Raw genomic sequence first — 14,324 nt, forward strand, 5'->3', positions numbered from 1 at the left:
GTTGTCTAGAAATATTTTAAGATGGGAAAGGTCAGATTCTTAGTGATTTTAAACTAAAATCATTTAATTTTGGTCTACTGGCAGTTTAGTTTAGGGGCAGACAGTTCTTTAAGATTTTTTGTTATTTATTTCTCCTTCTAAGGAATCCTATTCAGTTAAACTTATGTAAATCCTCCTTATTCATGGTAGGCTGGAAGAATGTTGCATTATGTATGGAAGTATCCACTACTGAAAGCAGCAGCTGAACTGTCTTACTTTATACATGAATATGATTAGACTGGTGATTATAGTCTTCCACATAGCACTGGAAAAAGAATGCGTCTGTGACTGCTTTGTAACCCACAGTGTCTGTTAATGCTAATGCTGGTTATTTCAATGCTGGCTGCCCATTAGTGTAAAGTGTACTGCTTAGCAACATGTTTTTCAGGTAATAGCCAGTACCAGTATTTCACAGAAATTCATAGTATTAATTACACAGACATGTTTTGTAAATCCATCTTGATGAAACATGCATGTGTTTAAGGGTGCACAGACAATGTCCTTAAAAACAAACAAACAAACAAACAAACACCACTGTTTTTTTTTTTTCTTTAAACATCAATTATACACAGCAGCATCAAAACCAAGAAAAACATTCTGCTGCAACATTAGCTTCGATGAGATGCTGAGAGCAATGGCAGAGTTATACAGCTAAGTACTCCGAGCTACACAAAAGCATAGTTAACATGTCACATAAAGGCCAAACTTCTTAAAAAGGTTATTAGTATATATGTTAACTCAGAGAAAAATATTTGCGTCTCCTTACTTTTCTCTATCAGCAGATAACATGCACTGAACTGCTACCAGTTTCCCACCGAGGAAAAAGTCTTGCAGAACTTATTTTTTTTTAAAGGAACTTATATTAAGTTCATAAATGTAAAGTCATATTATGCAAAAAACACTGAAATACATGACAAAATGTTTTCAGTCCTCCAGTTCTCAGGTATTTTTAATTACTTTTGAATATCGCATATGTTAAGTAAAAATAGAATCATAGAATATCCCAAGTTGGAAGGGACCCCTAAGGATCATCAAGTCCAACTCCTGAATAATAAAATAAAATAGAATCGTAGAATCATTAAGGTTGGAAAAGACCTCCAAGATCATCTGGTCCAACCATCCCCCTACCACCAATGTTACCATAATAATTGATAATAATTGATCAATGCTTTTGTAGTATATAAAACCTGCTTTGGAAATGTAGACCTACATTTATAAGGCATATATTTAAGGATACTCCAACATAGCTAAGAAAAACTTTAGTCTGAGCAATTTGTTGCACTTCCGCAATGATTTTCTGCATTATTGTTTATTCTGTATTCTGTAATGTATATAATCCCCAGAATGACCATCAGTATTCCTTGGTTATCACTGTATTTCTAGGGTGTGAAACTATTTCTAAGACATTAGAAATGCCTTAATAATATAGCTTTATGTATTTAGTACCAAAGTATTTTTTCTGGACACATTTGCCTACTTTATTAGAGAGTTTCCTCCTCCAGGGCAAGCCAACTATCTTTTTCAAAACAGGGAGAAATGCTGAGTTTGAAAACTAAGCATGTGGGTTGTTTGCCTTACATTTACACCTAGTGCTTCTCTTTTTGTTATTTATTTCACTTCTATTCTGTCTTATTCTTTTATTCTATTTCTGTTCTTTCTTCTTTCCACTTGAGTCCTTCAGAAGAGTCAAAGGGACAACTGTGACTGTCTTTGTTTTAACTCTTCTCTAGCAAATAACGTTTGTCTTAAGGGCTTTTCTCTCCCCTCTTCTTCTTAGAGCCTTCATCTAAGTCTGTGAGCCAGATGGAAACGGGCACTTCAGGGTTCTTAGTATGGCTGGAATTTAAGTCCCGTTTAGCAATCTGCAACAATTCTGCAGAACTCCTTGCATATCTGAGAGTCTCTAAGCATAAGAACTTTCGCCACGTAGTTGCTTAAACATTGAAAATGTTGTCTTTTTTTTTTTTTCTCCAGTCACTTTGTCTGAATTGGGCAGCTCCAGACCCCTATTTCATCTAAAGCCAATTAAGATTCACTGGTTTAAATAAAAATTTGGTCAAGCCATGCCAAATTCATCCTGCAAAATACTTTTGCTTCCAATGTCAATGAGAAAGGATTGGAATGATCGTACCATGCTAAGTCAAAATCTATTTAATCAGCAGTAGGAACTTTGATTTCTTTTTCCACCTGAAATTATATCAGTGCACATCTCCTAAAAAAAAGCAGTTAATCACAAATAGGTGTGGCCGAAGAAGAAAGTATCCTTCATCATTCCTGTTGAAGTTATTTCACTGAAAAAAAAAAAAAAAAAAAAGGTGTTTCTGTGGCAGTTGGAAACCTAGTTGTCCATAACTGACTTTGAGAATTCACAGTGCCAGGCAGAGAATTTATCATTATAAGAGTGATCATCTTCATGCCTAAGAGCGAGTCTTCATGAACCTCATCTTATAGCCTTTCACAAAATCACTTACTTATGTACTTAAGCCTGTCTTTTTGAAGGACAAAAAAAAAAAAAAAAAAAAAAAAGAGACCATTTTCTTGTTGTAAAGACAGAAACACTTGAAGGATACCTATTCCATAACTCCTTGGTATATACACATTTAATATATCTTTGGTTTCTGAACTGTGATAGTCACAATATTTTATATGAATGAGCTTACCTGTCACTTCAGATATGTCCACAGAGCCCTCTATAGAACAGTACTCCAAAACTTACCTTTGGGAAAAAGAATATAGTGTTATTATCTTTACAGTTTGATTATAATGACTACAGCTATAGTTCTATTGCTACTGAAGTTACTATTACAAGTGTAATATACCACAGCAGAGTGTGACATTTCCTAGGCTATTTTAAAGCCTCTAGAAGCCATCAAGAATTTGCTTAGTGTACTACAGAACATGTCTGAGCAATTAATTTTAAGAGACAAGGCACCACTGTGAATAAAAACACCTCCAGCTTTCAAAGTGAAGTTTTGTAACCAGTGTGATAAAGCAAGAATTTAATTTAAACCAAAAGAATTTCTGGAGCACTGTCTTTTTCCACATACCATATTTTATTACAATAGACAAGAACAAACCACACAAACTGAGAACGAAAATTAGCAATGTGCATTATGAGTATGCCAAGCTTTTACAGGAGAGTAGATTTGAGGTAGGAAAAGAAACCCTGTTGTGTGATACAGTTTTGTACATGAATATACTGAAATTGGAGTAGATTGAAATTGGGACTCATGCCTTCTTAGTACATAGTTCATGTTTCTTCTAGAAGAAATTCTAGAAAAGATATGTATTAAAATGGACTGAGAAAATATCAGGTTAAAACTGATTAAAAAAATAGGGAAAGAAAGGGAGGGGAAGGGAAGGGACAAAATTAATGTTTTCTAATCTACTGTGGAAAATAAAAAGTCAGTTCTCCACATTATTACTTCTGAGCTATTTAATATTCTGAATTCATTGTCCCCAAAGTCAGTTTGTCCAGGAATGCATCTAAAATCCAGGAAAGAGCATCAGGTACATGACTGAGTATTTAGATCAACTTTGTTAGAAACATTACCAAAGGAACAGAATTTTCCATTTTGCACTGGTTTACAATTAAAATTTCCTTCTTCTTAGAAATTAGAAAAGAGATCTTTATTTCCATTTCTCTCCTTCATGCAACAAAAAGCACAGGCTACTTTATAGTATAAGGGCATTTATTTTTCAAAAGTATACAAATGGTAATCAAACATCATAATCGACTTTTGAAACCCACAGTTTTACTTGTTCAAATAAACCTATTTGTTTGTTATAATATTGGTATTGCTATGCATGATACACTCAGATATTCCTGAAAACAACATCTGCATTAAACATTGCATTTCCTCTTGAGTTTTGCAACTTGCCCTTAAAGAAGTGGTTTCATAACCCCTGTGTGGTGAAGTCAAAAGCACTAGGAGGAGTACAGGGAAATCTAACATAACACTCTCCTTTTTCGCTATTGTTTTCAGCCAAAACAAACTTGTATCTCGAATGGCAATTCCAGTCAAGGAAATGCAGCAATTTATTTCTTAACAGTAGCTTAAAAAAAAAAAAAAAATCAAATGTACTGATAACACTTTCCAGAGAGTATAAGAGAAATAGATAAATATATAATTATCACTTTTATTTATTGATGAATAATAATTATACAAAACAAATAATTAAATTACACTATCATTTTATTTTTCTAACATTCTTGCTCTTAAGAGACAATGATATTCTCTACAAACACACAACAATCATTAACAGCAGAAAATACATTAATCTACTCCACATTAATATTCATTTATATTTCTATAATTTATATCTAAGGTATGAAAATCTTGGACTATTCTTGCCTATATCCTCCTAACAGATCAATTTTCTAAAACTTTCTGCAACAACTACTAGAACTCTGATCACACTGAAATGTCAAAATCACTGTATTTTTTATTCCAGAAGTACTTGGTAGTTGTCCTAAATTATTAGAATTACATACATTGCAGATACACAATTATTTTACTAGTATTAGTAAATATATAAAGTATTTTAATTGTATAAATAATAAAGAAACATTTTCAATCACTGTAGAAATAGCTAATTAAAACTTACACTCAAAAATGCAGAAGGTTGGGGTATAGCAGGCTGTGAATCTCTGTTTCTCTATTTAAACCTCAGCTTAAATATTCTGAAACAATCTCTGAGATAAAGATTGAAAATGCCAGAGGGAACATATTGCTGGTGATAATTCTGATCCAAGAAATAGAAAGATACTTAGGCTTAACTGTTACAATTAGTATTGGCATTAATTTTGTATCTCACAGAAAAGAAAATGGATCAGATTTCACTATTATATCAAAGAATAAAAACAAGGTCAAAAGATACATGAATCAACAGAAAATGTTAAGACTGGAAATGTAGCTGGAAAACATAGAAAAAGAATAAGAAATAACAACAGATGAGACAAACATAACCCCAAGGCTTACAAATAATCTGATTTTGCGGGTAAGTGCTTCTGGGAAAAGAAACTAGTACTTATATATATGATTATACAATTATGATTATGAAAGAAATACTTTCAGACTAACGGACTACACCATTAAAATTATATAACAAGCTTAGCTCATACCACAAATTAATAAGGGTACCATCAGTTGTTCTTTGGTGGCCATACAAAGATATAAAAACTTTTACAATTCTCAAGCTTTATCAACTTTTTGTGCTTTACAAGTAGTTACATCTCCTATTAGTCCTTAAAACTGCAGTACTCTAAATCAGCAGCTGCTTCATTTTGTTTCTTGTACAATATCAGTTAGCTGACAGAATCAGTGCTCAAAGAGTCTGTAATGGTACCTGTTAAGAGCAATCTTCACCAAATTCAATAAAAAAAAAACTGTGTCCATGAAGTGTTCTTGGTTAAACACCAAGACAAAATGTATATCAAATTTAAACAATACCTTACACAATACCTTTAATCTGATATTAAATACTAGAACAGCAGTCCAAAAAAATCCAGTCAGGATTTTGGACTAAAAACAGTGAACTGTGAATATCAGTTTTATATCTCATAAGAAAGAAAAAACATGCTTTTTTTTTTTTTTTAATTTGGTTGGTTTGAGGAAATAGAAGAGTGAAAGTCTCATCCTAATAAAAATCTTTTTCCCTAATGCCCACTAACTATGATTTTATTTGTAGATGAGTCCTAGCTCAAGATGTGTATTACTGAGAAAATATTTCCCCGTAATCAGGTCATTTAAACTTTACTGTTTTTTTAATATTGAGACACTTTTTCATGCTTTTTAAGTAATAATTTTAAAAAATATTATCTTTCACAGATATTTTATTTATTTTTTATTTTTTACTGGAGATACTCAATTTTTAATCTTTGAAGTAATTAAATCATCAAATATTGTGACCAACAGATCAAAGTACCATATTGCCTTTTTCAGACTTTCACTCCTCACGAGGGAATTATTTTGTGATCAGACAATAACATCTACCAATAATAAAGTTAAGAAATAAAACACTAAATAGTTAATTTCTTTTTCCCAGTCAGTCATTCAGAATATTATTCTGAATAAGGAAAGAAAAGAAACTTATCTCCGGGGGAGGTGGGGGTGGGGGAGTGGGGGTGGGAGAGAGAGAAAGAAAAGAAAAAGAAAGAAAAATACAACAAAAAATGAGTCTTATCTTAATTTTAGGAAAAGCATTCTATGACATTCATTTGGTGAGTGAAAATAAGCATTTCTCTAATGAAATACTAAGTGTATATAAATGCTCTGCTGGTGCATTTCTAATTCTGGATTTCTAATTTTATGTTTAGATAGCTTCATACATAATGGCCAGTATAATGGTATCATGCCTGAGAGAAGAGAGAAATTACACTGCTTTTTCAGATTTTTTTTTTTCTATACAAAACCTAACGTAATTGAAGTATAGTGTTCCAGAGGAATTTGTTAATAGTCTTCTTGCTAATTGCACTCTAAAATATTTCTGCTTGATTTTAGCTCTGTCACAGTGGACCCTTCTACCTCAAATGGGAACAAGGGTTACAAAAATTGAGAAAAAGTTGAGCAGCTGTAATCAAAACAGATGTTTGCTTCTAAATTCCCTCTGAGATCCATTGTCAAATTCAAAGATTGAGATTACACTGCAGATAATACATCTGTGAAGAAGACTGTTTTTTTTTTTTTGTGCTGAGACTTTATGATAAATGAAAAAAAAAATATGAGGAAACTACACCCAGCTGGAGGAGAAGTTCCTTTATGTGATTTCTAGAAACAGTACAAGGATTATACCAGTGACTAGTCTGCAAAAGGCAAGACAACTATCAGTATTTGCATTTATTTTATTTTCTTTGAAATTATTAAAGGTTTTCAACATGATTACATAACCATAATGAACTCCATTGATATCTTTCAAAAACCTTTAAACTCTTCCCCAGCTTAGCTACAAGAAGAAAATCCAGCACCAAAATGAAACCAAACCAAACAAAAAAAAAATCTTTTCAGAGATCAGACATATAAATAAATATCCCACTTGCAGTGAAATGTGATCTAGCGAAAAATAAAATGTTTTCGTCAGAGTGCAATCCTTTGTGGCAATTAATGATACCATTTCAGATGAAAGTGTAACTCAGTTCATCTGAATGTGTTTCAAACAATTAAGTAAGAGGTCCAAATAATGCACTGAAAAAGAGAGGAATAGAAAGAAAGTTTACTTTCAAATGCAAGAATTCTTATGCTTTCAGAAGATGCAAAAGAAATATCCTTTTTTCCTTTTTTTTTTTTTTTTTCTGTATGCATGTATGATTCTTTAGAGAAGTTCCAAATATGACTGAAATTCTTAATCACTATGATTTTTCTTATGTGTTCTTTGGACAAGAAGCATTATAAGTTAGAAGTTAAGAAAAATGATTTGAAGGAATGCTTGATATAATAAGAACAGCAATGGAGTGTGCTACAGAACATTAATAATATTAGAACATTTCCCTTACATTACATGACAAGATGAACTGCAATAATACTTTAATTTTAAAAGAAACAGAGAGACTAACTCTTAGATGGCTCATTACAACTAGGTTTCTTTTTCTTTTTCTTTTTTCTTTTTCCCTTAAAATATACGACATAGACACATAAAAAAATATATTTTTTCCTAAAGAAGCAGAAAAATCTTTAATCCTTTATTTCAACAATATAAAAAATATGACAAGCTCTAAGAAATAATGCCCTGATGTAGTGAAATTCTTGCTGGCACAACTCTTGTAAAGGAAATTCTCAGTGTCTTTTCTCAGTGCAGTCTCTTTAGTGAGATGGTGAGGAAGAGATGAGAGGATGTTACTGGAGTGTAGTATACTATTTTTATCAGACCTTTGGCTAGCGAAAAAAGTTGACTAAAATCTGTGAACTTAGAGTTATGTTCCCCATTTCTTTACAACAATTACATTTATACAATATAGCATGTTTATAGCATTTTAGACTCTGAAGCACAAATAACACTTTCCTTAAACTATATATTGAACAATAAAACTGGAACTTTCCGTATAAATTTCAGTCTTGATTCAGAGCACATTGTCATCCTTTGAGTAGTTCCTATTTATTGATATCATTGCTACATGGAAGCCACTTAGAGAAAGAGTAGTCAGACTACTCTACACTATGAGCAAATGACTAGGGGAGGGATAGAGGTGTCAGGAATGAAGGAGTGAAAAAGTCTGGGAAAAAGGGGGAGCTGGCTGGAAGGTGTTGTTTTAATTTTTCTTTTTGTTTCACTCTACCTAAATCTACTCCAATTTGAAATAAATTACATTAATGTTCCCCAGGTCATCTGTTTTGTCTATGACAATAAATAGCAAATAACCTTCTTGTCTTTATCTCAAGCCATGAGCTTTTGCATCCTGTCCTATTTTGTCGTGATGAGGGGGAGGAATGATAGAATGGCTGTATGAGCCAAGGTCAGAAGTGATGCATATTTATCAATAACAGAGGAGAGAAGATAAATATATATATATATAAAATCAGAACTATCAGGAAGAATAAGGGGGGGGGGCAGTGTCTCAGCTAACTGCAAAAGTTGATAAAAACTCATATAAAGCAGTTCACTGATGTGGCTAGTACATATTTGAAGTCTGACACATGATATATATAGATAGATAGATGATAGATAAATGATAGATAGGTATCACCACTAACTTAGTCTGAGATGTTTTGTTGGTAAAAATCAACACAACTTCATTGATCTTATTGCTTTTGGAACACAGAGCCCTTCTGTTTTAGAGAAGATAAGAGTTCAATACCTTTGGTGTTGTGCTCACATTTTTCACATCAGAGTTTTCCTCAAGCATTCATATATAGCTAAACAGACTAGCTCTGGAGAATTGTACACATGAAAATTAAACCATGGAAACTGCAGGCAGAGTAAAAGAGTGACATATATCTACATTATCAACATTTCATTAGACAAGTAACAAGTGTTCACAAAAACACACTGCAACAACATCAAAATACACACACACACACACAAACCCAAAAGCATGGAAAATAATTCTGAAGGAGACTATCTACTTTCAATGTCTTTTTCCTGCATTTTCATCCTAGAAAAATAATACAGCTTTTTTAAATGACCTTTAAAAAATGTTTTTTCCTTCTTTACCCTGAATCAACAGTCTGAGATAACCTTTACTGTATGAAAATTAACAGAATATTGACTAAAATGTGGTCATCTTCTGTTTAGATATAGTGCATATTTTGTTACTGAACTTTAGCCCTTGTGATTTTCTTGGAAGTTCACAGGCATTTTATATTAAAAATCATAAAAGCAAATAAAATATTTTGATATGCTTTTTATTAAATCCCTTATTGTTTCTCATTCTTTATTTTAGTAATAATGTAATACTTTGCCGGAGTAGCATTTCTCTAGACCATGTTCATAAACATGGACTGTTACAAACATTTCTTTAGAGGCAGCAAAAGGAAGCCTGAAGCTTCTTGAACAATGATACAATTAGAATGAAACTTCATTATTTTTTAACGTGTTATGTTTCCCATTAGACAGAGATCAAAGAAAAAATACTAAAGGAGATCTGTAGGATACAAGATTGATTACAGACTGATTCAGCAGTACAATCACTGTTTGGTGCAATCTCAGCATGAATGGAGTCCCCAGAGAGCATGTTGCTATCTGATAGCACTACAGTAAGGGAAAAATCAAACTACTTTTAGAAAGTAAATTATTTTGGGTTACATTACACAGGAAAGGATTATATCTCAGATTGTCATTCTTCCTAGGATCCAAAAGCAGGTTTATAAAAACATTTCAGTTTCAGTTTCTTCTGAATCTAAAGCCCAAAATACAAAACTGTTCAGTTGTTCTAGTGGAGCAAGAAGAAACTACACATTTCTTCTTTTGTGTTATTGTGATCCCTAACCAAGATTTCATTTAATACCTCTTCCTTGGTATATAACTCAAAATATTTTTTTTAATGCAGTTTTTTTTTCCCCTTTTTACATAATTTTCCTTTTTAATTCACCGAATAGAGTTCCATGTCTGAAAAACATACTTAGACATGAATTATTTGTTCCAAGCACAGGAGTGACAATTTAAGGTGTTATTGCAAATTATCTGCTTTTATGAATTAGCAAATATCCATTGAATCAAATCTTAGAGCATTTGTTAATATCAGACATATTTTTCATTTGAAGCTATCATTTGCAAAATTGCTCCAGGAATTTGAATTCTCAGTAACAGTTCTGAAGTTGTAGGAATAGATGTCTAAAGCTGGCAAATTAATCATGCAGCAATGAAACTATTAGAAAACTTAGATTTACAAGTTACAAACATTTAGAAAAATTTAGAAGAATAATTTTATTTTAAAAGTTTTCATTTTGTTTTGTTTTGTACAAAAGGCTTGTGTTTGAATGCTGTAGTATACTTTTCACTGTATTATGGTATAAGTTCTGTGTTTAATCCTCCAGGTCATTAAACGAAATTCTCAAAGTTTTTATGAAATTAATTGTGCTGATTTCCTACAGAAATATCTTCCTTGTTTAGAATGAAGCAATTTCAAAATTTATGCTATAGCACCATACACTGTTTCTGTATTCAACACTGATCCTGTAACTGAAGTTTTGAGAGGAATGAGGGAGAATTAATAATAAATGGAAGCTGCCATGGACAGATCTTCAAGCAGTGGAAACTCCTCAATATCTACCCTATTCATAGCAGGTCACAGAAAATGTATATTCAATATTTACTACCTTAATAAGAGAGAAAATAAATGACATATAGCAAATATAACATATGAATAAAATTTAGCATCTATTTGCTACCCCTTAGCTGGGTTGTATAAAATATATGCATTTGAAGAACAATGTCATTACTAGAAATTGAAAAATGAATTGAAACATTTCATTGAATAGACAGAATATTTTATTTCTAAAATGAAGCCATTATTTTTACAATGGCATTTGATCTTAATAAACAGTTTACCTTTTGGTTTAATGTAATATCATGTACAAGAGCACTTGAGGATGCTTTCCAACATCAGGAGTGCTCCAATCACATAGTAGATTATACTGTTTTTGATAAACAATCCTTTGTATATCATTGTTATATTGCTCATAATTACAGATGATCATATCGCTGTTTAACATTGAAATAATGCACTTTATAAAATATTTTATCTTGTATTGATATTAATTTAATATATTGCTTAATATATTTTTATTTATCTTACTGTATACTGACAACTTTATATTTTATTTTTATTATTGTTCACACTTTATGTATGTATATCACATGATATAGACGCCTGAAAGAAAATTTTGCAGTTTGCATATATTTTATAGGAATTTCTAGATTTTGGTACTTTGTTTTGTTCCTCAGGAGAGAAAGATGCCAACATTACAGAATTGCTGGTAAAATAGACCAGTCTGTTTCGAAGCCTATCAGGCAACCTTCCTTCAACTAGATACCTGGAGAGTTAGCCCACTGACATGGCATATACTCAACTAGACATAAGTTCAACTTTCCAGCTCATGAGAGAGCAGAGACACTTTTGAGGCACATGAGGATTAGAGAGCTTTTCTTTACTCAGCAAGATAGCCAGGTGACTAACAAGGATAAGGTCAGATCGCTAGGCATCCTGAACAGCAGGACAACTTAAGGAACTCTTAGGACTCCTCAGAAAAGCCAGATGGGCAGGTGGCAACTTGAGAAGCTGGCCAGGTTTCACACCAGCCAAACAAGGACAGCTGGATAGTAGGCAAGCTGAGAAGCCAAGCAGCCTGCTGGTTTCTAGCCAGCCAGCTGCCTAGGGTCCAATTGGCAAGATAGCTGGTGAGCATGCTGGCAGAAAATCAGATAAACTAGCAGCTGGCTGCTTGGTCAGCCTATGAGCCTTTCTGATTTTCATCAGTATTTTTGACACAATCTTCGTGTTCCCAAACAATGATTCAGTTCTATTCTTTTTTTTTTTTTCCTGATAAAACCTTTTTAAAAAACAACAACAGAAACTCTCCATCTCTAGCATCTAGTTTATACAGCAAACATGTTGTGAACAATATTTTTTGTACCTCCATATAATCACATATAAGTAGTTTATTGACAGCTTAAGGGATTTTTTTATTACTTATTTATTTATTTATTTTTAAATCATGTCTCCAAGTACCAAGGAAAGCCAAATTCTTCATCTGTCAGAAAATGTCTCGTTTAGGTCTACTCTTCTCTAGTAGTTTGCCTTTCCAAACTGGTTACAATGTTCTGCCTGCCTTTAGTCTTTCTGACTTCTTTAGTGCTCATATATCACTTGAAAATCCATGTTTACTTATTTTTCTTTAGTCAAAATATTACTGAGTTCTGAATCTACCACATATTCCTCCAGTACCTTAGGGTATACTTACACCAACTTTGTATTTTCATATATTTTTACTTATTTAATTGGGCTAACATTACTTCACATAGTCATTTTATAATTCATATAAGTGCCACTGAGGTTTAGATTTGTAAATGAGACTTTAGGATATATTGCAGCAAACATCTTAACATGCTTTTCAGTTACTACTCTGAAATGGTATAAAAACTATTAAAGTTAATGCCATGTTTTGCTAAGCTAATAATGTTGCTAGTTTGACCATAGTCAAACCTATGTTCTGTAGTCAAAGAAAGTTTTTGTTGTCCTGTAAACTATTTAGAAAGCAGACATTAGCTATATTTAAAGGATGCTTATTCAATACCAGCATTGTTAATTCCTTTTGCAAAGATCAGTGTTTTATTGGTAAGAGGTTTTTACATGTTTAAAAAACAGTTTTTTAAAAAGCTGTGTTTTTTTCCCCTTTTATCGTATCATGTTTGGATGTAATTCCATGATTCTATATTACTAGAATTCACATTATAGGCAACTTAATACTCATTTAGAATACATGAAAATGAGAAACAAAATTATATACCCAATCATTCAATTTTTTTTTCTTACTTGTTCCAATTAATTATACAAACAGTTAACTTATATTCCTAAACACTGTATTTAATGTTTGTTTGTTTTGTGACTTGTTTCATAAATAATGTATTATAACAATATTTTTATCACCTAGGCAGTCTGAAATTTGAATGTTTTTTTCACTCCTAGAATGTTTCAACAATATATATATATATATATTTGTTAATTACTTTAATTACCATGACAGTATAAAAAGGAGTAAGGATTTTCTGGGCAGAGTACGAACTAGCATCCATGGGATTTCTGTGTCCTGCTGAAGAACAAGTAGGAAAGCACAGTATTTAGATCTCATTACTCCCTCTGGAAGAAAAATAATCCTCTTTTCAAAGGCTATGTTGCCATGTTAAGTGTACGATAAGTAGCAGGGAGACTGCCTGAACCCACCTGTTTGTTCCCCAACGAGTCTGGAGGAAGGAGAAAGCACAAGTATGGTGCCCAAGTGCAGCAGCTCTAAAGAAGTTCCCACACTGCTGAAGAATCTTTTGTATGTGAAAACCTCTCAGGATCAACAGGTGATCTCTCTGGAGTTCTGTGAGGTGTGGTCATGCACCAAACTAGCTGGCCATGATTAATGGCTGTCAGACTGATATTTAGTTTAACCAAAATCAATCTCCCACAGTCAAATGTACGTAACTGTTCCATGAAAAAGTACTATGATTTGGTCTCATGTGAAGACTACCCAAATATACCAGGATACCTCTTTCTTTCTGATAAAAATACCATACCAAAGGAGATCAAATAGTTTACTCTTACTCTGACTAAATGAGTCACAAATTGTGACTGCATGTCTATTTTGTCAAAGTATCATCAGATGACTATCAAGTAACGAGAGCTACAGAAATTATGTGTGTGGCTTATCTAGATAAGGTTTGTGATCAAAACTCGGTACCATTTTACTCATTTTAGAACAGAACTGCTAAAATAGTATTCTTCTTGAGAAGTCATGGGGTAAGAAAGAGTACCTTATTTATTAGATTCAGTTGAAACTACTATTGTTTTCTCTACTTGTCACAGATTATAATGAGATAGGAAAATCTTAGAGTTTTGTTTCAGTGACTGTACACTACCCTCCAAAATATATGGCAGATAATTTCTAAATTCTGGTACGTATTTATTTCATAAAAAGAGACCACAACCAGGACAAGACTAGAAGTTTTGAAACGATTTTACCTGCTGGTACATGGCACACAAGTGACTATTTGGAAAGCAAGTGCCCTGTTTATGGCTAGGATAGAGTTAATTTTCCTCCTAGTAGCTGCTGTGGTGCTGCTTTTGGATTTAGGATGAGAATAAT

At 32.5% G+C, this 14,324-nt stretch overlaps 1 long non-coding RNA gene across 1 annotated transcript; it reads right to left on the reverse strand.

The window, feature by feature from the left end:
- Positions 1 to 2,076: 2,076 nt before the first annotated feature.
- LOC310899038 lies at positions 2,077 to 14,106 on the reverse strand. Its single transcript, XR_014583934.1, has 3 exons — positions 13,415 to 14,106; positions 2,700 to 2,755; positions 2,077 to 2,330 (listed from the first exon to the last, which is right to left on the reverse strand). It is a non-coding gene; the product is annotated as an uncharacterized lncRNA (long non-coding RNA).
- Positions 14,107 to 14,324: the final 218 nt, after the last annotated feature.

This window comes from Anser anser (assembly GCF_964211835.1).
Source record: "Anser anser genome assembly, chromosome: 4".
NCBI classification, from domain to species: domain Eukaryota; kingdom Metazoa; phylum Chordata; class Aves; order Anseriformes; family Anatidae; genus Anser; species Anser anser.